Source organism: Callorhinus ursinus, unplaced genomic scaffold, assembly GCF_003265705.2.
Source record: "Callorhinus ursinus isolate GAN/ISIS: 27379988/994484 unplaced genomic scaffold, GSC_fseal_2.0 scaffold4, whole genome shotgun sequence".
Lineage (NCBI taxonomy): Eukaryota > Metazoa > Chordata > Mammalia > Carnivora > Otariidae > Callorhinus > Callorhinus ursinus.
The window spans coordinates 139,356,940-139,383,795 of record NW_027397066.1 but is presented as its reverse complement, the minus strand read 5'-3'; the positions used below and the strand labels follow the sequence as shown (position 1 = coordinate 139,383,795).

Sequence of the window (26,856 nt, the reverse complement as noted above, 5' to 3'; positions counted from 1 at the left end):
ATCATAGGTGACCTCTCTGAACATAAACAGCTTCAGTTTTGTGCTCTTCCCCTTCCTTTGGGCAATTTTTCTTCTTTTTAGGCTCTTTTCTTTTCTTCTTCTCTTCCTTTATTTGGTGTTCTTCCTCTATGATAAAAAAGAATTTAGAAAAAAGGATTGAGAATCAACCATTTGGAAAAGTAGAAATTAGCTTTACTTATAAAAGGACTTGGGTACTCACTATTGGCGCTTTTCCTGTCGGCTAAGGAAAGGAAGTAGACCTTGGGAAAGAGAACAAAGCAAAGAGCAAGCAGAAATCTGACCACTGAGAAGAGACTGCTGAACATTCATTTCTTCCCAGGTAATGTTTTTGTTCAACACCACAAAGGCTAATAACCTCCTTTATAGGACATGAACTGCCTCTGCAGTATTTGAGCATTCAGATTGATGTTAAAGTTAACTGCATGTGAGAAACACGTCACCTGTGAAGACAGAGGGGGCTGTAGAGGGCTGGGTGATAGATTCTGGGAGCCAGCTGTGCTCAGATCCTCAGGTCCTAGGGTCATTATTATGGGTCTGGTGGCTGATCTCAGTCTGTTACAGGGTCCTTGGACCTAGTGTAGGAGCTACCAAGATATCATTTCTTTAGGCACTAGTTTACATTTCTAGAGAGAAATAAGTCAATCACCACTCAGCCATATTTGTAACTGTCTTCCAGAGCCTCAAGCTAGGAAGCTTGGTTGAACCTAGGGGAAGGGCAAGAGAACCAGTAAAGACTGGGGAAAACCACTAAAACAAAAGATCCAGATTTTCTTTCCTTTGCCATGAACTAACAGTATGATATTTGATAAATCTTTTTATTTCTCTGGTTCCATTTTCTAAATTTTTAAAAAAGATTTTATTTATTTATTTGACAAAGAGAGACACAGTGAGAGAGGGAACACAAGCAGGGGGAGTGGGAGAGGGAGAAGCAGGCTTCCCGCTGAGCAGGGAGCCCAATTCGAGGCTCCATCCCAGGACCCTGGGACCACGACGTGAGCTGAAGGCAGCCACTTAAAGACTGAGCCACCCAGGTGCCCCATTTTCTAAATTTTTTAGATGAGTTGCCTCAGGTGAGCTTTAAAGCACCTTATGGTTTTGGGATTCTACTTCTATCAACTGTGATCATTCGTACTGTCCATTTATGTTATTTAGTGCTGATGTCAATTATTATTACTAATCTTCACTTATTCATTCATTCGGCAATTACTACTGATCACCCACCATGCATCAGGCTCTGTGCTAAATGCTTGGAATACATCAGTGAGTAAAATTGAGAAAGATTCCTGTCTTTTTGTCCCCACATCTCCCAAGCCCACATTCTTGCAGACAGAAATAGGCAATAAACAAACCAAAAAATTAAGAAGAAAATGTATATTATAATAGTAAGTGCTATAATAAAAAAATAAAACATGACAAGGAGGATCAGGAGTACTGAGGTGAGGAGGGGACTGAAATTTAAATGAGGTAGTTAGGATAAACCTTACTGAGAAGAAGACATTGAGTAAAGACCTGGAGAAGGTGAAGAAGTGAGTTGTATGGATATGAGCTGTAGGAGTACTACAAGCAGAGAGAATGACCAGTGGGAAAGGCCCTAAGGCAGGAGCAAGTCTGAATGTTCCAGAAACAGCAAGGATGGCCGTGTGCACAGGAGGATCTGGGGGGGAGAGATAGAGAAGGATGTCAATAAGGCTAGGGGAAAGACATTTGGCTCTGTGGGCCAGGGTAGGGATTTGGGCTTTTACTCTCAATGAAACAGGAAACTGTGACAAGTTTTGAGCCAAGGGGTGATACAATCATTTATTGCAGCATTCCAGATGAGAAATGATGGCGGTGGACCATCGGTGCAAGTGGTGTCAGGGGTGGTGGTGGTGTCAGTGCAAGTTTAACAAGATGTGATCAAATTCTGGTTCTGTTTTGAAGCTAGAGCTAACAGGATGTACTAACAGTTTAGATATGGGATATGAGAGAAAGAGAGATTTGTCTTGAGCTACTGGAAAGATCAAGCTGTCGGCGACTCTGGAGGGAAGATGACCGGTGGAAGAGATTTGGGGAGGGATATCAGGAATTAGGTTTGGGTATTTGAGTTTGAAGTAGAGATGCTGAGCAGAAATGAGATCTGGCTGGGGATATATACCTGTGAGTCATCCATTGACAGTTGATGTTTAAAGCCAAAAGACTGGATGAAAGAGATCACCAAGGGAGTGTATGCAGACAGAGAAGAGAAGAGGTCCAAGAATAGGGTCCTGGTCCCTCCAACGTGAGGATGAAACTCCAAAGGAGATGAAGAATGACAGAGGAGGTAAGGGGAAACCAAATAAATTCATATTTATATATTTCTTGTTCTTGAAGGAATTCATATTTATAATCAAATTTACTATAGTGAAACTTTTGGCAGCTGAGAATGAATTAGAAATTTCACAGATTGGGGGGCCTGGCTGGCTCAGTCAGTGGAGTATCCAACTCTTGGTTTCAGCTCAGGTCATGATCTCAGGGTCGTGGGATTGAGCCCCCAGTGGGGTTCTCTGAGAGCACTCAGCAGGGAATCTGCTTGGGATTCTCTCCCTCTCCCTCTGCCATTCCCCTTTCTTGCTCTCTCTTTCTCTCTCTCTAAAATAAAATAAATAAAATCTTAATAAAAAGAAATTGCACAAATCGAAGAAAAAGAAAAGAATGAAAAGTGATATTACAGGATTTAATTTTCACATGGTGCATTGACGATAACAGTAACAACGGAAATATACATTTACTGTTGAATTTTTCCAGGTTTACTCAGAGGGAATGATTCAAATTCATTTATATTTTGGGTAGGCCAGTTCAGGTATTGTAGCAGTTCTTTTTTTTTTTTTAAGATTTATTTATTTGAGAGAGAGTGAGAGCAAGAGAGCGCATGAGTTGGGGGAGAGGTAGAGGGAGAAGCGGACACAGGGCGGCTGGATCCCAGGGTGCCAAGATCAGGGCCTCAGCCAAAGTCAGACGACTGAGCCCCCCAGGTGCCCCAGCAGTTAGTTCTAAACGTACTGAGTAGGAGCCTACAAGCTGGGCATTTCTACAAATTTAGGAGAATATTGCCACCCCCTCAGAACGCATTGAGTGTGTCACTGATCCACAAGGAGTTCAGGTGGGGATTTCTCTGTAGCATGTCTGAGGGAGGGTGATCAGAAGCTAAATGAAGAAAACTGAGATGTTACACATCACTAGATTGTACTTCTATGAGTGCGGAGACTGTTTTTGTCACCTTTACATCACACAACCCTAGCATGTTGCAATCAATCAGTACATAGTTATTACATGCATTATTAACTTCTTATAATTAATAATAATTATTGATTGCTTATGACATGTCAGGGCATGGGAACATAAAGGTGATTACAATACAATCTTAATTTATTTATTAATCATTTGCTCTTCTCAACAATCCTATGAGATAGATATTATTAAACACCCTCTTTTTTTTTTTTTAAGATTTTATTTTTAAGTGATCTCTATACCCAATGTGGGGCTCGAACTCACAACCCCAAGATCAAGAGTTACATGCTGTACCAACTGAGCCACCCAGGTGTCCCTAAACCCTTTTTATAGATTAAAAAAAAAAGTGAAACTTAGTGATATTAAGCATTTTATCCAAAGAGTCAGAAAGCAAATTTCTAGATCTTTCTGATTCATTTGGTTCCTTCCTTCTTTCCGTGTTCCCTCCCTCCCTCCCTGCTCTCTCTCTCTCTTTCTCTGTCTCTGTTTCTCTCTTCCTTTTGTTCTCCAATGTCGATTAAATATGTTCCTTCTGGTGGAAGTGGAGTAAGCCTTTGCAGTAGGCTACCTGAAGATTTGGAAAAGTGGTATTCTAACCTCTGCTACTGATTGAAGTGACTTGGAGTATATAAATTTTCCTTCCTTCACTCTTCCACCTTTAAGCACTTTTTACTTTTTTCATTATGTAGATGTATGGGATGAGTTATGTAGAAGTGCTTCATAATTGTTGGAGGATTTTTTAAAATTGTGATTAAAAAACATATAAAAAAATGTACCACCTTAACCATTCTGAAGTGTGCCATTCAGTAGTATTAAGTGTATTCATATTGTTGTCAAATAGATCTCTGGAGTTTTTCTTTCTTACTTTTTTTTTTAAAGATTTTATTTATTTATTTGACAGAGAGAGAGAGACAGCAAGAGAGGGAACACAAGCAGGGGGAGTGGGAGAGGGAGAAGCAGGCTGAAGCAAGCTTCCTGCAGAGCAGGGAGCGCAATGCGGGGCTCGATCCAGAGCCCCGGGATCATGACCCGAGCTGAAGGCAGACGACTGAGCCACCCAGGCATCCCTGGAGTTTTTTCATCTTGCAACTTTGAAACACTGTCTCCATTAGAAAACAACTCCCCTTTTCTCTGTCATCCCAGTCCCTGGTAACCAGCACTCTACTTTCTGTTTCTGTGAATTTGACGCTTAAATATTTCACATGAGCATAATCATAACAGCATTTGTCTTTTTGTGACTGGCTTATGTTACTTAGCATAATGTCCTTAAGGTTCATCTTTATTGTAACATGTGACGGGATTTCCTTCCTTTTTACTTTTTTTTTTTTTTTAAGTAATCCCTACACCCAACTTGCGGCTCAAATTTACAGCCCCAAGATCAAGAATCACAGGTTCTACCAACTGAGCCAGCCAGCCAGGTGCCCCACTTTTTTTTTTTTTTATTCTAAGAGTAATTGACACAGATATTATTTTAGTTTCAGGTGTACCAAATAGTGATCCAATATTTATATACATTATGAAATGGTCACCACAATAATTCTAGTTACCATCTGTCACCATACAAAGTTATTACAATATTATTGACTATATTCCTTATGCTATGCACTGCATCCCTGTGTCTTAATTATTTTATAACTGAAAATTTGCACCTTTTAACCTCCTTTACCCATTTCATCTACCTCCCCTTCACACAACCATCAGTTTGTTCTCTATATATATATGAGTCTTTTTCCATTTTGTTTTGGTTTGTTTGTTTGTTTTGTTTCTTAGGTTTCACATATAAGTGAAATCATACAATATTTACCTTTCTTTGACTGATTTATTTCACTAGTGTAATACCCTCTAGGCCCATCCAGTTTGTCACAGATTGCGAAATTTTATTCTTTTTATGGCTGAGTAATATTACATTGTATGTATACACTAATCTTCTTTATCCATTCACCTACAGATGGACACTTAGGTTGCTTCCATTTCTTGGCTATTGCAAATAATGCTGCAAAGAACATAGGGGTGCATATATCTTTTTGAATTGGTGTTTTGTTTTCTTTGGATAGATATCAAGAAGTAGAAATGCTGGTTCATATAGTAGATTGATTTGTAATTTTTTTTAAAAGATTTTATTTATTATTTATTTGAGAGAGAGAGAATGAGAGACAGCACGAGAGGGAAGAGGGTCAGAGGGAGAAGCAGACTCCCTGTTGAGCAGGGAGCCCGATGTGGGTGGGACTCGATCCCGGGACTCCAGGATCATGACCTGAGCCGAAGGCAGTCGCTTAACCAACTGAGCCACCCAGGCGCCCTGATTTGTAATTTTTTGAGGAACCTCCCTACTGTTTTCCATGTGGCTGAACCAATTTATATTCCTACCAACAGTGCATAAGGTTCCCTTTTCTCTACATTCACACAAGTATTTTTTTGTCTTTTTGATACTAGCCATTCTGACTGGTATGAGGTGATATCTCATTGTGTTTTTTAAAATTTTTAAAAAATTTTAACTAATTAATTTTTTAAGTAGGCTCTCTGCCCAACATGGGGCTTGAACTCAGGACCCTGAAATCAAGAGTCATATGCTCTACTGACTGAGCCAGCCAGGCACCCCTCATTGTGGTTTTGATTTGTATTTGTCTGATGGTTAGTGATGTTGAGCATCTTTTCATGAGCCTGTTGGTTATCTATAGATCTTCTTTGGAAAAATATCTGTTTAGGTCTTTTGCCTATTTTTTTAATCAGATTGTTTATTTTCTTGGATATTGAGTTTTATGAGTTTTTTTATATATTTTGGAGGTCAATCCATTTCCTTCCTTTTAAAGGCTAAATAATACTTCATTGTATGCATATACTACATTTTGTTTATCAATTCATCTGCTGTTGAATTTGGGTTGCTTCCACCTCTTGGCTATTGTGAATAGTGGTTCTTATAAACACAGATGTGCAAATATCTCTTCTAAACTCTGCTTTTAATTCTTTTGGATATATATCCAGACATGATATTATGGAATCATATGGTAGTTATAGTTCTAATTATTTGAGGAACCTCCCTACTATTTTCCATGGTGGCTGTACCATTTTACATTCCCAACAATAGTGTCCAAGGGTTCCAATTTTTCTATACCTTTGTCAACACTTGTTATTTTCTCTTGTTTTGATAATAGCCATCCCAGTGGGTGTGAGGTGATATCTCAGTATGGTTTTGATTTGCATTTCCCTGATGATTAATGATATTAAGTACCCTTTCACATGCTTGTCAGCTATTTATCTTTTTGGATAAATGTCTATTCAAACCCTTTGTCTATTTTTTAAATGGGTTTATTTGACTTTTTATTGTTGAGCTGTAAGAGTTCTTATGTATTCTGGATATTAACATCTTATCAGACACATGATTTGCAAATATTTTCTCCCATTCCATAAGTTGCTTTTTTATCCCGTTGATTGAATCCTTTGATACACAAAAGTTTTGAAGTTTGGTGTAGTCTAATTTGTCTATTTTTGCTTTTGTTGCTTATTTTTTTTGGGTATCATAGCCAAGAAATCATTGCCAAGTCTGATGTCATGATGCTTTTCCTCTATGTTTTCTTCTAAGAGTATTATTGCTTTGGTTCTTATATTTAGGTCTTTAATCTATTTTCAAATAATTTTTGTAGATGGTGTAATATAGACTGAATGTTTGTGTCTTTCCAAAATTCATATGTTGAAATTCTGACCTTCAGTGAGCTGTGTTTGAAGATGAGGGCCCTAAGGATGTAATTAAGGTTAAATGAAATCATGAGGGTGGGGCCCCAAACTGATAGGGTTACTGTCCTTATAAGAACAGACACCAGGGAGTTCATTCTTTCTCTCTCTCTGAACACACACAGAGAAGAGGGACATAACAAGATGGCAGTCACCTACAAGTCAAGAGAAGAGGGTCTTAGAATGAAACATATCTTGCTAACACCTTGATCTGGGACTATCCAGCTTCCAGAACTATGAATTTTTGCTGATTAAGCCACCCAGTCTGTGGTATTTTACTGTGGCAGCCTGAGCAGACTATTACATGGTGTAAGACAAGGGTTCAACTTTATTCTTTTGCATGTGGATGTTCATTTTTTGCTTTGCTGAAGATATTATCCTTTCCTCATTAAGTGATCTTGGCAACCTTGTCAAAGATCATCTGAACATATATGTGAGGTTTATTTCAGGGCTCTCTATTCTATTCCATTGGTCTAATATATCTTTATGCCAGTACCACATTGTTTTGGTTACTGTAGCTTTGTAATATCTAATAAAATCAGGAAGTGTGAATCTTCCGACTTTGTTCTTTTCAAAATTGTTTTGGCTGTTTGGAGTCTCTTAAGATTCCATATGAATTTTAGGATGAATTTTTCTATTTCCACAAAAAAATGCCAATGAGATTTTAATAAGGATATGTTGAATTTGTAGATCACTTCGGGTAGTCTTTGGGGGGGTGTTGGAAAGATTTTTGTGTAAAATCAAGTGGTCTTTCTTAGTAGTAGTCACAGTTCTGATGATAAATTAACCAATTAAAAATGCTAAGTAAAAATATTCAGTACTTTGAAGGCACCTGGCTGGCTCAGTTGGTGGAAGATGCCACTCTTATCTCAGGATTGTGAGTTTGAACCCCAGGCTGGGTATAGAGATTACTTAAAAAAATAAAATAAAATAAAGTTCAGTACTTTGAAATGTCCATAAAATTTAGACAAATTTTAGCAAATTTCTTTAAATTTTAGGAACTGAAGTCTTTGTCTTCATGTTGTTCTTTTCTTTAACTTTCATGTAAAAAGTTCTGAATAAATTAGCTATAAAAAATAACTGTTGAAAATAATTCATTGATAACATTTACATCAAACTAAACTAGTTTCCTGAAAGGGGGAGAAATATGGCAAAATGCTGCCTGCATATTATGTTATTTCAAAATCTCTCCCCCCCTTTTTAAAAAAAATTAATGAGTTGCTCCCCCCGTTTTTTTTTTTTTTTTTTAACAAAGAGGATTTTCAATTACCTCCTTCTTTTTAGACAGCTTTCAACAAACTGCTTTGGAATAGATTAATGATAACCTAAAAATGTGCCTCTCAAAGTGTAGTCTGTGGCCCAGCACCATTATATCAGTTGGGTATTTGTTGAAAATGTAGACTCTCAAACCCCACCCAGATCAAACCCCACTAAATGACAGTTTGCATTCTAACAAGATCCTCTAGTGAATCAAATACACAGTAAGGTTTTAAGAAGTGCTATCAATGCATACCTGATTTGAAAGGTACTTTTTAAAAAAAGATTAATTTATTTATTTAAGAGAGAGAGACAGCGACAGAGATAGCAAGAGAGAGCACAAGCAGGGAGGGGAGGGAGCACTAGTGGGGAGGAGAAGGAGAAACAGACTCCCTGCTGAGCGGGGAGCCTGATGAGGGGCTTGATGTAGGACTCCATCCCAGGACCCTGGGATCATGACCTGAACCAAAGGCAGACGCGTAATGACTGAGCCACCCAGGCGCCCCAGATTTTTTTTTTTTTTTTTAAGTAGGCTCTGCACCCAGTGTGGAGCCCACTGCCGGGGTTGAACTCAAAACCCTGAGATCAAGACCTGAGTGGATATCAAGAGTCAGATGCTTAACCCACTGAGCCACCCAGGTGCCCCCATTTGAAAAGATCTTTTAAATACAGTATCATTCAAGTGAGTGATACTGTAAAGAAATTGTTTAGCTTGTAAGTCCTTCAAATTTCCTGATTAGGTGTTTTAGTCATCATAGCATTTCATGTATGTTTTTAAAAGTAAGCAAAAGAAGTCTTGAAGAATTCTGATGCTGTGGCAGTCTGCCAAAGACCACGTTTTCACTGCTTGTCTGATTATCTTTTATTTACTGTGAGAGAAAAGTAGGCATCACCTAAAGAAAGGGAAGCTGTGCGTGGTCTCCTGATGAATAAATGGGTATTTCAAGAAAGTCCTCTCCACAAAGCTAGGTTTCTAGTCCTGTGCTACTTTGGAAGGAACATCCTGCATAAAAGTGTTAGACTGGGTTGACATATCATGAAAATAACTAAAAGGTGTCAGAGAATAGGGAATCTGAGAGAGGGAAACATTAACCTCAGTTTTTGTCAAGAGAAGGGTAAAAGATTACAGAAAGAACTTTTTCTCAAGAATGAGAACCACCTTTCCACACTGCTTTTCTCTGAGTTGCAGAAATGTGGTGATGCAAACACATTGGTGAAGAAGCGTCAGATTAATAAAGATTCAGCTAAACTCTTATGTTTCTGGTAATTACTGTGAGGTCAAATTGATTTGCTCTAATTCCTTTCTAGATATAAATCCTATATGTAGGTAAGAATAAAACTCAAAAGGTTAAATAACTAACAATTATGCATTGAGAATATCACGTCTCTACACAGTGAAGTTTCTCTTAGAGTTGACAAATATATTGGTAGACATGAATGAAAGTGCAATTATTTTAACAGTTCATGTTAAATGACAACATGGCTTTCATGTAAGTAGCAAATTATTAAGTTAGTCCTTAATCCATTCCATATAGATATTTGACCAACTTTTTGATATTACATCTAGAATGTCAGTATAGATAAGGGAGGGACTCCAGGCCCTCACCTGACTGAACCCATTTATACCTCTGTTATCTTTGGTTCTCCTTCAACACCCTCAACACCGATGCTGTTGACAAATTTGTTTCTGCATTCCAAGGCTGTCAGCTAATTATTTGCAGATCCTTGGAATCCGCAAACATTCAGACTAGCACTGAAGCCCATTGAAAAACTCCTTGATAATTAAATTATTCTTGAATTCTTGTGGTATATAAGGAAAAAAAATTCCAGAAATGGTCCGTTTTGAGACTTTTTTTCCCCCAGATCACATAGAACTTTTAAAGTAAGAACATCAGCATCACACACAGGTAAGTGCTTTGTTTCAATTGCTCCCTAACTCTCAAGTTGCATTAATGTCACAAAACTCTCCAAATTTTCTGGTAAGACATAAAATCAAACGCATTTTACTTTCTGAACTGATGGATTTTATGCCTGAAATAGTATATAATGTTCTGTGAAATTCTTTGAAATTTCTGAAAATGGCATATAAAATATTGGATAAGTTTCTTTAAATGAGCTCAAGAAACAGTCTTAAAAATGGGGAGAAAATGAATTTTATAGATTAGGATTGGACACTAGAAGTTAGTTGACTTGAAATGTTTTTTCATCTGTACTATGGCTAGGGCACTAATTTCTGAGACTCTGTTTCTCCTTTTATAAAATGGAAATTGTAATATTTTCCATGGATTTACCACATGGAAAAACAAAGAATGTACATAAGATATTTAGTGAACATACAATTTATCTTTGTAAATACTATTATTTATCAGAAGAATTAGCTTTAATGAACCTAACTAGAGAAAGCAATTACACTCAGCTTTCAAATTCTTTTTTTTCCAGTTTTTTAAATTGAGATATAATTGACGTATATTAGTTTTAGATGTACAATGTAATATTTTGCTCATCGTAAAATGATTGTCATAATAAGTCTAGTAAATCTCACTACTCATAATTTTACAGTTTTTTTCTTGTAATGAGAACTTTTAAGCTCTATTTAAACTTTTTTTTTTAAAGATTTTATTTATTTATTTGTCAGAGAGGGAGAAAGAGAGTGTAAGCAGTGGGAGGGGCAGAGGGAGAGGAAGAAGCAGTTTCCCTGCTGAGCAGGAAGTCCAATGCGGGGCGGGGCGGGGGGGTGGGGTGGGGGCTCCATCCCAGGACCCTGGGATCATGACCTGAGCCAAAGGCAGACACTTAACCGACTGAGCCACCCAGGTGCTGCTCTACTTAAACTTTTTAATTTTTTAACTTTTATTTTTTTCTACTTAAACTTTTAAAGCAATTTTCAAATATGCAATACCATATTTTCATAACTTCTAAATATACCATATCATATTATTAACTACAGTCATCTACTTTTCTGAAACATAAATACTACATCGTATTAAAAAAGTTCTTCCCAATCAGGACCAATGTTCAATGAACACTGGTGATATCTGTATCACTTCCCAAGAAAAGCAAAGGTTTGAAAAGACACCTGGAAAACATTTGTGCAGACCGAAATGTTCCTAGTAATACAAGAGTGAGGATGGTAGGAATGTCTTTGAAAAGGATTGAATTAAAAAGCTGAGCAATGAGCTTGGATTGGGAATGGTATTATAGCCCTGAAAAACTGATGATAACACATACCCCAAGGTGGCACATATGTCCCAAATACGTTGCCATAGATGTTAAAAGCACAAGTATTTGTCTAAATGAGAACTTGAGGCTATATTCAAAGACTTTCTCTTAAATGGTGGCCTTCTTAAAGCACTAAAGAGACTAGAACAGAACAGGATACAAAACAGACCTATATCCTAGGGCAGCTGATAGCATGCATATGTTTATATAAAGTGCATTTTCTAAAGAGGGAGAGATTTGGAGGTCAGGACTAAGAAATGTAGAATTGCCATTATCCAAGTGAAGGGAGTTCATGACATTGGAGATTCAATTGTCAGAGAAGAAAGAGCACAGAGAACACTAGGCTTACCCTGATTTTATCCACTAGTTTTAGCTTTGTTAAAAAAAAAGGTCCAAATGCTTATTTTTAACTTGAAACAAAAAGAAAGGTATAGAGAAAGGGAAACAAGAGAGGAAGGAAGGAGGGAGGGGTGGGGGGAAAATACCAGAGAAAGGCTATGTTTATCCTGTGAAAATATGCATTTCTTTCTCTAAACAACTCCTAGTAGTTATGAAAATCCTGGCACACCATTTAGCAAACCCCGCCCCCCCCCAGTATTGTCTAGGGAATAACAACATGAATTTCAGTTTACCGCAAGTACCATGATCTTATTTTTTAAAAAAGAGTTTTAAGAATTACTTAATGAAAATTCTAAGATGTAAACAAAGAGCACTGAAAATTATTAAAATATAACCATCTACCCCTGAGGGTAGGACTTAATGTCACTTGTCTTTCCCTTAATTTTCTGTCCTCGAACATTTCTGGAAAATATTCTTTAGTTTCTGCAACGAATTATTGGTGTTAATTGTAACTTCATGGTTTCACTAGAGATTCCAAGAACGAAGTTTGAGCTATGATTCCTATGGTTTATGGGTGCTAATCTAAGGTCCAACATTTTTTTTTTCATAAATATCTTTGCATCCTATACATCCCCATTTGCACTTTACATCTGGGTGAAGTCAAGCAGGCTCTAAGCCTCCAAACCCAAACTAGAGTGTCAGAGTATTCAAACAAGGCAATGACAAAGCACTTCGGGCAAAATTCAATCAAGCTTTACTGGTTTGGATGTTCTACCTAGAGAACCTTGCCACTAGCATTTAGGCACAAAAGAAGAAAAACTTCAGTAGCTAAAGTATGAGTACATTTTCCAGGTAATCAGTCTTTGGCCCAAGAATGCCAGAATAAAGCCCTAGAATTCTAGAAGGAAATATACATATAAGCTAAAAGACATATTTGAAATTAAAATAAAAAATTAAAAAAATAAAATACATATTCAAGTGAGCAAGTATTAATCTTTTTCCCCTCTCTCTCTTCCCTCTCTTTCTTTCTCTTTGTATTTCTGAATCCTAGGGTTTCTGTCTATAATTCTGACCACTGAGAGAATATTAATTACCTATAAAAAATGTAGTTATCATGGTTTCTAGAAAGATGTCATCGATGCACTCTTTCACCTGTGGTATAGACCAGGCCTGGGAACAGCTTTCAGGTAGCTCTTGAATGGAATTTTCAGTATCTCCTAGGACAGTCTAAATATAACCCACTACTTAAAACTGGAGCCACAAGGCTATCACTGCTGGTGGGTGGAGGTTGGGTTACTGGGTAAATAATTTAGCAAACATCCTTCAACTAGGATTAAGTTCCTGGGAAATTGTGTCATAAAAATAAAAATAAATTCTACTACTTTCCTCAAATCTGTAAAAGTGATTTTCCTTAAGGTTATAATTTTTATTTTTAAATATTTATTTATTTATTTATATGATTCTTTCTTTTTTTTTAAGATTTTATTTATTTTTCAGAGAGAGAGAGAGTGCACACAAGCCAGGGGAGCAGCGGGGCAGACGGAGAAGCAGGCTCCCTGCTGAGTAAGAAGCCCAATGGTGGGACTCCATCCAGGACCCAGGGATCATGACCTGAGCAAAAGGCAGTCGCTTAACTGACTGAACCATCCAGGTGACCTGATTTTACAATTCTTGAAACATAGGTTTCCATTCGTTAAAGAGACATATATAACAAGCTTATGTAAAATATACATTGCATAATTGACAGTTGGATCTCTATTTCAAGAATCTCTCTCACTGGGGTGCCTGGGTGGCTCAGCTGATAAGCATCTTCCTTCGGCTCAGGTCATGATCCCAGGGTCCTGGGATCAAGCCCTGTGGGCTCCCCGCTCCGCGGGAAGCCTGCTTCTCCGTCTCCCACTCCCCCTGCTTGTGTTCCCTCTCTCGCCGTGTCTCTCTCTGTCAAATAAATAAATAAATCTTAAAAAAAGAAGAGTCTATCTCATTAATAAAATATTTAGAATCTATCTCATTAATAAACAAAGTATTAGCCTATATAAATAATTCCTTGAATATGATTAGTATATTGTAGTTTCCAAGGTTTACTTGAATGCATCATTTCATTGGATCCTCCCACCAGGCAGGGTAGGTGGTGTTATCCCCATTTTACAGAGTAGGAGATTGAGGCTTACAGATGTTTGATGACTGATCTTTTTGAGAAATAAAACAGCAGAAACCAACAAAAATAGCTAAAGAAACCCATTTTGGAGTGATTTTAAAATGTTTTTGTCCTGAAGGAATCTTCCTTCTTCCTTTAGTAAATGTTTCAAGATTGTTTGAACTATTCACGGAATTAAAAAAAAAAAAAGATCCTCCCCACCATGCGGTGACGGGGGGCGGGTTGGGAACCCTCAGCAACAACTTAAAAGCAAAGCTCCTTTTTGTCCAAAGACACAGTATCCCAGAAGTACCTATGGCACTCTATGTAATCAGTGGAATGAGCCCAACTATGGCACATTCCTTTCGGATGGTTTCGTATTGATTCCTTTTAAGATTCCCAGGTGTGTAAATAGGATGTAGGATTCCCAAACTAGCTTTCTCTTGTTTGCATCTCAACACCCGAGGAAGTAAACTGTGGGCCTTATTTCTCCCAAGATCTTTTGTAGTCTGTTAAATAGGAGTCAACAAACCATATTCTTGAGTTTACTGGTTTACTGCTGGATTTCCATTCATATGAAATTCATTATGTCGTTATCTAATTCCACCCATTTGTGGGTTATTTTGCCATCTTTTAAAAGATTTCTTATGCCCAGCAAATGGCCTTTTCTGCATTAAAAAAAACTTTATCTGGATATGTGGCATTTTCTTTTCTTTTTTTTTAAACTTTTTTTTTTTTTATTTTATTCTTAAGTAATCTCTATACCCAATGTGGGACTCAAACTCACAACCCTTAGATCAAGAGTTACATGCTCCTCCGACTCGGCTAGCCAGGTGCCCCTGGGGCATTTTCTAATATCAAGAACCAATGGCATTGGAATATTACATTTACCAACCACATATTAAACAGTGGTTTGTTTCAGAGTTCAAATAAAGAAGGTAGCTAAGTTGTAGCCATTAGTCTATAACTTACGGGCAGTCTTGGGAGTCAAGCTTGGGATGTCTTTTGTACTCAAATCATATATTTTACGTCTCCCTAGGGAGTGGTGAGAAAGTCTGATGTCTCCTTACAGCTCCCACACTATTAGTGTCATCTTGCAGCTGGGCCTCTGCTTCCAACTTTCTGCCTAGTTACTGCTATGTTACTTCTAATTTTTATTTTTAGGCCACCATTCTTACTTTGCTTTTCAGCAGATGGTGTGTGAATGCAGAATTTATTATGCCCTGGTGAGGGGAAATCATGCCTGGAATCCTTGTCATTTCCAAGTTACTAAAGCAATGCTCTGATAGTTAATTTAAAAAAAAATGTTATGTCATAAAACAAATGGCTCCTGTATTTTACATTTTCTGAGGTTTTTCTGTACAAGTAACTACAGAGAAGTGTATATAAGTGAAGTAAAAATGTCTGTATAGGTGAAAAAATTATTTTATTTCAGCAAGATGTGTTATAACTTTTTATATAAAAATCTGAAGAATATACTTTTCTATATTGGCAGACAACTTTGCATTCAGAAATGAATTTAAGATATCCAATACCTTCATTTTATTGAAATGACTGCTGTAAAGAAACTCTTATAATGTCTTTTAAAATTATCCTTTAGGTACAGATATACACACTTATTCATAGATAAAGACCTTTAAACTTCACAGTACTATTTATATGCTTTATTGTCATTTGTATATTACATTCTTTGATATTTGACACGAAAATACAGAACTCTGTCATTTAATGCTGCATTAAATATTATTCTTTTTAAATTTACATATTTCAACTAAAGTATTTATATTGCTTTGGAGATAAAGTAGTGTTTCATGTGGTTTTTAAATTTTATTTTTTAATTTACATAAAGGACAACTCACTTTTTTTGGTGGAGGGTTACCTGAATTTTGCCAAGACGAAAGCTTCACCATAATCAGGAAATAGAACAAGACCCTTTATTCAATTTCCCTTGTGCTATTTCTTGTAGTCAAATCTTCTCCTATCCTTACCAGCCGACAATCACTATTGTTTTCTGTCCAGAATGTCAAACAGATGGAATCCTACTGTATACAACATTTTGGGTTTGGCTTCTTTCACTTAGCACAGTGGTTCTCAACTGAGAGCATTCTTGGCCTCCACAGAGGACATCTGGCATATTGGGAGACATATTTGGTTGTCAGAACTGGGAGCACTGGGAGAGTGCTACGTGGATCTAGTGGGAAGAGGCCAGGGATGCAATTAAATATCCTGTGATGCACAGGACAGCCTCCCACATCAAAGAATTCTCTGGCCTAAAACGTCAATGGTGCTAAGGTGGAGAAACACTAACTTAGCATAATGCATTTGAGATTTGTTCATATTGTTGCATAGATCAATCAGTAGTTCATTCTTTTTTATTGCTGAGTAGCGCTCCATTGTATGGATGTATCATAGTCTTTAACCACATACCCACTAAAGGACATTTGGGTTGTTCCTAGTTTTGGGCACTTCTGAAAGTTTTTGAGTGAACACAGTACTGGGAGGAGGATTGCCTGATCATATGGTAAGTGTATGTTTAACTTCATAAAAAATCCGAACTGTTTCTCAGAGGGGCTATAATATTTTATTTTGCATTCCCACCAGCAACATATACGGTTGCAGTTACTCTGTGTCTTTGGCAGCACTGAGTATTGGGTATTGCTTTTTTTTTTGTAATTTAGTCATTCTAATGTGTATGTGGTAATATCTCATTGTGGTTTTAAGTTTGTCCATTTGGGTTAATTTTTAGAATTTTAGAATTTAATGTACATTTTCTGAGATTTCAAAAAAATAGTATTACATAAATAAAGTATGTAATAACTGGCACAAAGTTATGAATGTCTTTGTAGACTTTCATTCTGTTCTTCCTCAGTATAGGAACTACTGATCCTTTTACAGTTTCTATCTTAAGAGAACCCAGTTTACCAGTGTTAGGATTCACTGATCTACAAAGATCTTCTGCACATGCCTGGCCCAGGCTACACGGACTTTGAGAAAAGGTGGAGGAGGAGAAGCCATCCCCATTTTAAATATAATTAAAGGATTATTTGTAAGAGTTGCATGCACTTCTCATAGTTCACTGGGGAAAGGGACAAAACCTTGATGTTCTCATTGTCTAGCATGGTCCTTGGCATGAAGTGAATCCCACAGCGGCAGCTCTTGAGCACAACAGAGTAAAATTATTTTTTCTTAGATTCAAGTGTTTGTAAAACATTTTCCTTTACTGGCTGGCTGCTGAAATTACTTCTGAGATTCGTATAAGGAACTAGTTACTTACTCGCACAATTTGCTGTATTCCCACCTCTAGAAACCGTTATTAAATGGTTTCTTGCATCTTTTCCTTCTTTTTAAATATAACTTTATTGATCCCCCTATTTCCCTAGATTAGGTGTGTCAGGAGTATTGATGCTGAGAGGATGTTATGATTTCATTTACAGCAAACTTGAAACTTGCCATCAGAAAGAACTAACTGTGGCCCTCTATCATGTTGAAGGCTTCCAGGAGAGAGGATAGATCGGAGGATCTCGGTCCCACTAATGGCTGTGGCTTCCTTACTTTGATTCGACAATTTGATTCGTAAGGCCAGAAGGCTCATGGCACCCAATGAGAACAGAAAGATTGCAGAAAATTAATCTTAAAACTATGTGTAATGAGATACATTTACAGACTGGGCAGCTATCTCAATTTGGTCTTTTTGCTGACGGGCTTTCCTCACAATTTGGGATCCAGACATTTTGGCATTTGATTCCCAACAATTTAACTGGAAACCTTGGTGCCTGCAGCCTTTAGCACCCAGAGCACTACGTTGTGGAGTATTAATTCAGCATGCTGGGTAGTTCACCCACACAGTACAGAAATAGCCTGGGGTGACCAAAATCCAAACCCAACCCTAATTATTTGAGAATTGGAAATGAACACACACAGTCTTCATCCGCGTGCTTTATAAGACCACACTGTTTCAGTTATACATATCCCAATGTGAACTTCTCTGGGATCAAAAGACATTTAATTTCTGTTTCATTTTAGCTAATTTATGTTCAAACTCGGGTAATTGCAAACACCACTTTAAGGGAGTTAATGACGCCCTCATTTGAAAATGATATAGTCAAGGCTCTGGATTTACATTTGTTCCTTCCTTTCTCAATATTATTTTACATTTTCCTCAGGGTAGGAGGTCACTTTTTTTTTTCTTCACAAAAAGTTCACTGCCGTAGTAAACAATGGTGGATTATTTTTGCTCAAGGACTCTTGAATTTAGATGTGAGGGTTAATTTGGCCACTCAGTCACACAGCTACTTCTGAATCAATTCTGCTTTCCATGCTTGCATCTGACTCAGTTGTGCTGATTAAAAACATGAATCATGATCATGCACTCAGATTTAGACCTACGTCTTCCTAGCTAGGACCTTGGGCACATTGCTGCTGGGAGCTTCCTTTTCCTCATCTCTCAAGTAGAGATAATAATACATCCCTACTTAAAAATGTGGTCATAAGGATCAAATGAGGAGTAAATGCTTGGCATGAAGTAAAAACTCAAAATATGATTATTATTTGCTCTATGGATACCATCAACTCTTGAAAATATGTTGTTTTGTAGACAACTCAAATTGTGTATAAAAGAAAATAATCTTATATCAAGTCATCAACTATAACCCCCTCAGTGTGTGCTGGTACTATTGAATTAATTTAGTGTTATTAGAGGTATTTATTTATTTTTTTGCTTGGGGCTTATCTGTTGTTATTGTTGTTTGGAAAAAGGTGTATTGGTACTGCAGAAAAGAATCCTTCCCCTCATTTACATGCATAAAATCTACATCCTCCTTCCTTTGGTTTTACATCATTACTCCTGACTGCAGCATGGTTTATGTCTTATGGCTACTTGTTGACTCTAATTTGTGAGACTGATCTAGAAAAAATAGGAATTTCCTTAAATGACAAATGTGTTTGGTGCTGTCTGATTAACATGGAATCACTGCAGTGGTGATTTCTTTTACGAACAGATACCTTTAAGTCAAACTTTCATGATTGGCAGACCCATAAAACGTACAAAGCAGAGAAATTTGTTTTAAGGTCAGAATTGTATTCACTTTATGCCCATCTGATTTCATGGTTTTTGAAATCTTTTTTTTTAATTTTTATTTTTTAATGAAATGTCTTTCAAAATTTCTATGGTGCTGAGTGGAGACACATTCATGGTCTCTCCCTCATTGAGGCTACTTCTTGCCTGGGTGGCCTCCCTGCCATCTTCTTGCTTATTTCCTGCCCCGTTCAGCATTATCTTTCCAATCTAATCTGAATGATCTTTTAAAAATATGTATCTAATTGTGTCACTGCCTGCTTACAATCATTACTTGTTGTCCCTTTGCTCATGGGATAAAATCAGAAATCCAGACCTTGGCTTCCAGCCCACTGACCTACCTCATTGCAGCCACTCTGCTTGACCCTTTGTGACCAAACCTTATGTGGCAACATGTTAGTTCTTTCTGCCCCTTTCCACTGAACGGCCTGCCCATTTGGTCTTCCATCTTTCTTCCCCCTCCCCCATTGCCTTACCCCCATCTCCTTCAATGCTCAGCTTAAAAGTCATTTCTCAGAGACGTTTTTCTTGGTCTCTTACGTGTGGTCTGATTCTCATATTGTATATCTCTTGGCACTCTATATTTCTTCCTAACACTTATCACCGCTGTAAGAAGATAGTTATGTGATTAGATATTCAATTTCCCCAACATTATGTATGCAAGCTTTATGAGGGAAATTTTATTTATCGAAATAGTCAATAGCTACCACAGTGAATGCATGCTAAGCTTTTGACTGATATTTGTCAAATACATGATTGAATGACATGTTCATTACTATGTTGTCAATGTCTCAAATATAGCAGATGCTCAGTAGTATTTGCTTGATGACTAAATGAAAGTGTTATCTATTCAGAAAGAAAAGGTGTGCTACAGCAGCGGGGAGTGGGTTGTAGTGAATCACAGTGAGAAGACCCTCTGAGGATGATGCAAACCCAGGGAGAAAATGTAATGGACTGTTTGGATGATTATCAGCTCACTAGAGTTTTTTGTCGAGGGTTCCTCCAGTTTTCTTACTTAAGGGGTTTGGAGGGCATTGCACCTGTGTCAGGATATATGGTTCTGTCACTGGTTGGCTGTGTACCTTCAGAGGGTCACGTATCTCCCAGATCAGGAAGGACATGGGGAATCTTCCTACCTCCCCAACCAACATCACAGGTTTATGAGAGTCCCACGAAAAATGGAAAGTACTTTGTAAGCTGTAAACAGCTACAGATGTATGATTATTTAACCTATTTAATAGGATGCTGGTAAAATAGTTGATCAGTTCGGAAGGGCATGAAGTCCCCTCACCCAGTGCTTCTCTCCAGAGTTACTCACTTTTGCCAGTTTCTCTGTGTTATTGTCCTTCTAGATATGATCAGTAGATTGGTTGATGTATGTGTGTGTGTGTATAATGTGTATATGTATGTTTATAAACACACAAACACAAATATATAAGCAAACACAAAACCACAAATCAGATCGTAATACAGTTCAGCAATATATTTTTCTACTTACCGTGTCTTGGATATTTTAATGACAGCACATATAGAGTTCTTTTAGCTACTGCATAGTTTTCTATTGTGTGCATCTGCTGTGGTTTATCTGATTTCCATATTGATGGCTATAGAGCTTGTTTCCATTTTTTACTACTGTAAGCAGTGCTTCAGGGAACAGATAAGTTGAATTCTCTTCCCTGATTAAAATCCTTCAATAGCTTCCTATCTTTACCCTCTGCACTTAGCGTCTCATGCCACGTGGCCCAAGTCTGGTGCTCACCGAGTAGCGCTGAAACTGAAGTTGTCTTTATCATATAACTTCTGGCTTCAGGGAAGTTTCAAAATTGTTTCTAGTGTAGCTTCCCTGCTCTGGCAAAGGAGGCCTGTTCTCCACATGGGACTTTTTCATTTTATCTTTTCACCTTTACAAATCCGGTGCTTAAACATGTTCCTTTAACTCTCTCTTTTTATAAATTTCTAAAAATCCATCTCTTCCTAAAAGAGTCTGCATAGGCTAATTCACCAACAATTTTTTGATGCCATCAATATTCTAGTTATTTTTTTTTAAAGCAAGCATTTATTGAATTGTTATGGTGTCCATCTCACTACACTAGAAACAAATGTGGATATAAGTACTTTGTAAGATTTCTTTAGTTATTCCTTGTTTATGAGTTGTCACAGTGTAAGTTTTTTTTTAAAGATTTTATTTATTTATTTGACAGAGAGAGAGAGAGAGAGCACAAGCAGGGGGAGTGGCAGGCAGAGTGAGAGGAAGGAGACTCCCTGCTGAGCAGGAAGCCTGATACAGGGCTCCATCCCAGGACCCTGGGATCATGACCTGAGCCAAAGGCAGACGCTTACCTGACTGAGCCGCCCAGGCATCCCTGTCACAATCTAAGTTAACAACGGCTAACAGGTGTGCCCTAGCCTATCCTTCAGAGCTCCACTGCCAAATTTTGCTCACTATATAAAACTTTGCTTTTGCTACTGCTGAGTACCCACAGTGCTGTATTCGAGGTGGTATGATATGGTTAAAGTGGGATAAAACCTTTCTTTGTAAGAGTTAAGAGGAATTCCTTAACATCAGATCAGTATCGAAATATTGTGTGTTTACTGGAATGGGCCAGAATTTTGCCTCATGAATATTTCAAAGACTGTGGTCATAGCCGTGAAGCAGTTAAGAGTCAACAGTTACCTACATGGAGACGAGCTGTTGAGCCAAGTAACTATGGAGGCATTTATAGGCCTCCTAAGAGATGATTAGGCTAAAGCCCTGGCTGTGTTGTAACAGTTTTTATTTGTTGACACTGTTTTATATTTGTTCAATGTTCCTTTAAGGACACAGCCACCCAAATTCCCGGATTCAAACTGGTGCCCGCAACAATTTTTTTTTTTTTTTGCCAGTCAGAAGGGCTTTCCAGAACAAAGGCGGTATCTTTCTTCTTTTAAAGGGTTGTAATGTCTGCTACAGAGCTGAGGATCAGGTACTTAACAAATACTTCTTTTTTTAAGTTTTTAAATAATTTTTTATTTAAGTAATCTTCACGCTGAATGTGGGGCTCGAACTCATGACCCCGAGATCAAGAGCCATATGGTCTTCCAACTGAGCCAGCCAGGCACCCCAACAAATACTTTTTACTATCAATTGGCACCCAGTGTTACCAAGAAAATGAAAGCCCAAACCAAAAACCAAACAACAAACCACAAGCGAAAACAAAATTAGAACTAGCTTGTAAGCCACTATAGAAGTGAGACTTACTTCTATATAACTCTGCTGATTTGGAGCGAATAAACAGTATGCATAAGAGAAATGCCAAAAGTATTCTATTCACAATAGCAAATGGATCAACCTAGAAGACACTCTGACTACAGCAGGCTGTTAGTGTTACAGTCACAAACAATATGATCCTGCGAATAGCAGGTTATACACACAAACCAAAGAACAGCCTGCACTACCCCAACAAAAAACAGTAAAATAATGAAGGCAGCATCTATGATTTAATTCTTACAATAAGTTTTGTTTTAAATATATTACCATGTTTTAATTTTCACAACAGACTTGCGTGGGTAATTAGTATTATATAAATGAAGTGAGCCTCGGAGCATTTATACCACTTGCTCGAGTCACATTGCAAGTAGTAAGGACAGGATCTGAGCCATTTCTAGCTGATGCTAAAAAATATTCTAACCATTATTCTCTACTGGGTCTCTTCAGGTAGGAAGGGTGGAAAAGAGTGCAGGTTTTTTTTTTTTTTTAATCACATCAGCACAATTGGCTAACATTATCAAACTCAACAGAAAACAAGTTCCGGAAGCTAAGGAATTCCAAGATAATTTGAAATTTATCTTCATCAGAGTGGGGGATCATCAACCTGGAGCCACATTTCTCTCCCTCAAGCTTGGTGCACCATGCACAGAGTCACCAGGGCTGCTCCACGGCAGTCCCACGGCCGTTCTGGAAGGCAATGTCTGGCATGGGGATGTCGGAAAGTCTCCCGTTTGTCAGGAGGCTGAACACACCTTTGATGAAGGATCATTACTTACCCAGCATATTGTTATAATTCCCTGATGGGTCACTTACATTTTATCACTTCCTAAGGGTCATTAGACCTGAGAGCTTTCAAAGACAGGGCCTGGTGAGCAGGTGGGCAACAATGTCATTCAGGCAGGAAACAGCCTGGCTACGTCACAATGTGCTAGTCTCCTCTAAAGATACAAAGTCTCTAAAGATATAAAGTCTCTAAAGATACAAAGTCTCTAAAGATACAAAGAGGCCAGGACACTAGCCTCTTCTAAACTGATACTGTAGCTTCATGGTTTCCAGCTTAAAAAGTGAAGAACAATGACTTGGATGGAAAACAATTCTTCATAATTCAAGGAACTAAAAGGAAGCAGTGGTCTGGATGATACAAAAAAGGGAAATCCACAAAAGCATTTCTATCTGGCTGTGGTACGCATCACACGGTTTCTTCTGTCCAGGTGCTATACTGATCCTTGCCAGGTTTTATTTGACTGAGGTTAAAATTTGGTTTCAATTCATGGCTATCAAGCCTGACTATTACAAACAGTGATCAAATGTACCTTGAGTACTGTCATGAAAAGCCTCTTTATAGTGAGTTGTGTTATTCTGAAGTCGTTTGTGCTGCCTGTCACTGGGTTTCCAGAAGGAGGTTTATAAATAGTGCGGGTATTAACTTTGCACACGTCATGGCCATTCTGCCCATTTACAAATCCATTGGATTTTATAGACTGGATTCCAGTGGGCAGTCTTTGAGGATTTTTATTTTTATTTATTTATTTATTTAATTTATTTAAAAGATTTTATTTATTTACTTGGGAGAGAGAATGAGAGAGAGAGAGCACATGAGAGGGGGGAGGGTCAGAGGGAGAAACAGACTCCCCGCTGAGCAGGGAGCCTGATGCGGGACTCAATCCCAGGACTCCAGGATCATGACCTGAGCCGAAGGCAGTCGCTTAACCAACTGAGCCACCCAGACGCCCAGTCTTTGAGGATTTTTAGATACAATATAGTAGAAGGATCTGCCTCATAAATTGAATGTGAGGATTAAATCATGAATATACATGCAACAGTCTGAGCTATTAGTAGTAGTAGCAGCAATAGAAGGAGTTATAGAATGAGCAAGAAAAACAATGTCCTCTGCTAATAATATTTGGAACTCATGTTGAGCTTATCTAAATAAGCTGCAGGCATTATTATTATTGTTGTTGTTGTTATTTAAACATTTATTTATTTTTTTGAGAGAGAGAGAAAGAACATGAGTGGGGGTGTGGGGCAGAGAGACAAGCAGACTCCCCACTGAGCAGGGAGCCTGATGCGGGACTTGATCCCAGGACCTTGAGATGGTGACCTGAGCCGATGGCAGACGCTTAACCGACTGAGCCGCCCAGGTGCCCCAAGATGCAGGTATTATTTATTAACTCATTCAGCAATGAGTTACTGAGAGCCTCTTTTGTCCCAGGCAGTGTTGTAAGTGCTGGGATGAAGCAATGACTAAGACAGACCAAATCTCTGTGTTACGGAATTTATATTCCAGGGGACATGCAAAGTGGCCTCTCTTATTTTCTTTAAAACACTTCTTTTGGTGGTTTACTGTCTTATTTTTTTTTTGACTTTTTAAGGAAAGCCTTCATATAGAGATGAAGAATTTTATTTTGATGTGAACAAAATTATTTTGTACTTTTATCTACCTACTTCATCTCTCCTATAAAACTCTGGAGTTTAAGGGCAAGACTGGTGATTGGGTAATTTGTCGTTCTCACCCTGTGCCTAGCAAAGTGTCTTCTTGTAAACAGTATGAAATAAAAGTATATGTGTTGAATGACTAGTCGATTCCAGTAACAAATTATGGAGCTCTGTCTCATTACGTTGTAGTTGCACTTCCTACACAGCAAAGATAATTAATAATACAAGGTGATAGAGATAAATGCTAAATTAGTGATCTATAACAGAGGTGCTAAAGGCACTCATTTTGGGTTAGAGTGATTATAGAAGAGAGGAAATGAATTTGGCCTTAAAGAATAAATAAGATTCAGGTAGAAGAGGAGTGCATTATTAGTAGGTAAGTGGAAATATCCCACTCAGAAGAATCCAGGAGCTTTGGGAAATTTTACTTTTTCTAGACAGTGGTAAATTAGTGAAGGTTTTTGCCTGGGGGATTAACGTGTAGTTTGTGAAAATTGTCTTCCCAGCTCTATTTGAGGCTATTGCCTGAATTTAGAATTTAGAAATGACTAGAACCTAATGAAATTTAATGGGTCATGTAGTCTATTAGGAGGACTGCCATCAGTTGGGGCGCCTGGGTGGCTCAGTTGTTAACCATCTGCCTTTGGCTCAGGTCATGATCCCAGGGTCCTGGGATGGAGCCCCACATCAGTCTACTTGCTCAGCCGGGAGCCTGCTTCTCCCTCTCCCACTCCCCCCTGCTTGTGTTCCTGCTCTCACTTTCTCTCTGTCGAATAAATAAATAAAAATCTTAAAAAAAACCCCCACAAAGGTGGACTGCCATCAGTATTAAAAAGAAAAGAAGACAAAGAGAAATAACACAAAGCATTAAAATTTGTCACCTGGGGTGAGGGGAAGTATTATCTTATGAAACTCTCATTTCAGTTGTAAGCTTGTGGACGAGTGTGTGTGTCTGGGTAGGAACGGATCTGGAAGTGGATTTCAGTCAAAACAATTCAGGGCTCCTGAACGTTAGTTCAGCATCTGCCTTCTGCTCAGGTCATGATCTCAGGGTCCTGGGATCGAGCCCAGCATCGGGCTCCCTGCTCAGCGGGAAGCCTGCTTCTCCCTCTCCCACTCCCCCTGCTTGTGTTTTCTCTCTCTGTCTATCTCTGTCAAATAAATAAATAAAATCTTAAAAAAAAAAAGTTCAAAACCATTGAGTTAGAGACCCCAATGAGATTCTTACTAGTGAGCACGACTTTTTGTTTCTTTCTCCACCCCAGAAATAGTTGTATTTCTGCTAGCCACTGTATAATTTATTTTTATCACATACATATTGGATTATCATATATAGGGCCTAAATTGTGTTTTCTCAAAGACAAAACTCAAAAAAAAAAATAAAGATATAGATGTTATTCAGGCTATGGAAGTAGAGAGAACACCCCAGATCTGAAGTTGACAGTCTTAGCAAGATGGTTTTACCTTAGACAACTAGAGGGAGGAAAAGTCACAAGTGAGTGCTTTACAGTTGGAATTGTTTTGTAATCAAAGAGAGTCTGTCAGTTAGCTGTGCAGGAAATGTTGATCTCTATGCCTAGCTAGCTTCAGGAAGACAAACAGTTCTAATCTCAGCTAAATCATTCGTAAGACAAAGAATAGGGAGTTGGAGGGTCTGTGTCTGTCCTTGTCAGCAGATTCAGGCAAAAGGGGAAAGGTCTATGTTTGGCTCTGTCACAGGTAAACAAAGGAGTCATGGAGAGTCTTATGGAAGTCATGAGAAAGAGTGGACAGTCTTATCTATGTCATATAGGGAAAGGTCGTTCTTTGTGGTAAGCCATTTCCTAGAACACAAGAGTCGGGGGATTGGAAAACAAAAGTTGGGGAGATTTCTTAACTAGAGCTGTTTTCCAGAAACACAGAGCTCAGGTAAACATTGACATTGTCAATTTTCTCTTCTAGGTTGACTTTAGAGAAAGCATAGGACCCAAAGTCCGACCCACTCCCTACAAGTGGGTAACTTGACAGCATGTATCCAGCTAATTTCTTGGATGGTAACCGATGGTGGCTAACATCATTGAGCATATACCACTGTAACAGGAAACTTCTTTTTAATTGGAGAATAATGGGTACTGGAAAAGTTCATTTAAAGTGAATCTACTTTCAGGGCAA

The 26,856-nt window shown here is 38.1% G+C and overlaps 1 long non-coding RNA gene across 1 annotated transcript; it reads right to left on the bottom strand.

Moving 5' to 3' along the window:
* Nucleotide 1: 1 nt before the first annotated feature.
* On the bottom strand, nt 2-23,117 carry LOC112825903 (uncharacterized). Its single transcript, XR_003208812.2, has 3 exons — nt 23,046-23,117; nt 19,499-19,628; nt 2-126 (listed from the first exon to the last, which is right to left on the bottom strand). It is a non-coding gene; the product is annotated as an uncharacterized lncRNA (long non-coding RNA).
* Between the last annotated feature and the right edge of the window lie 3,739 nt (nt 23,118-26,856).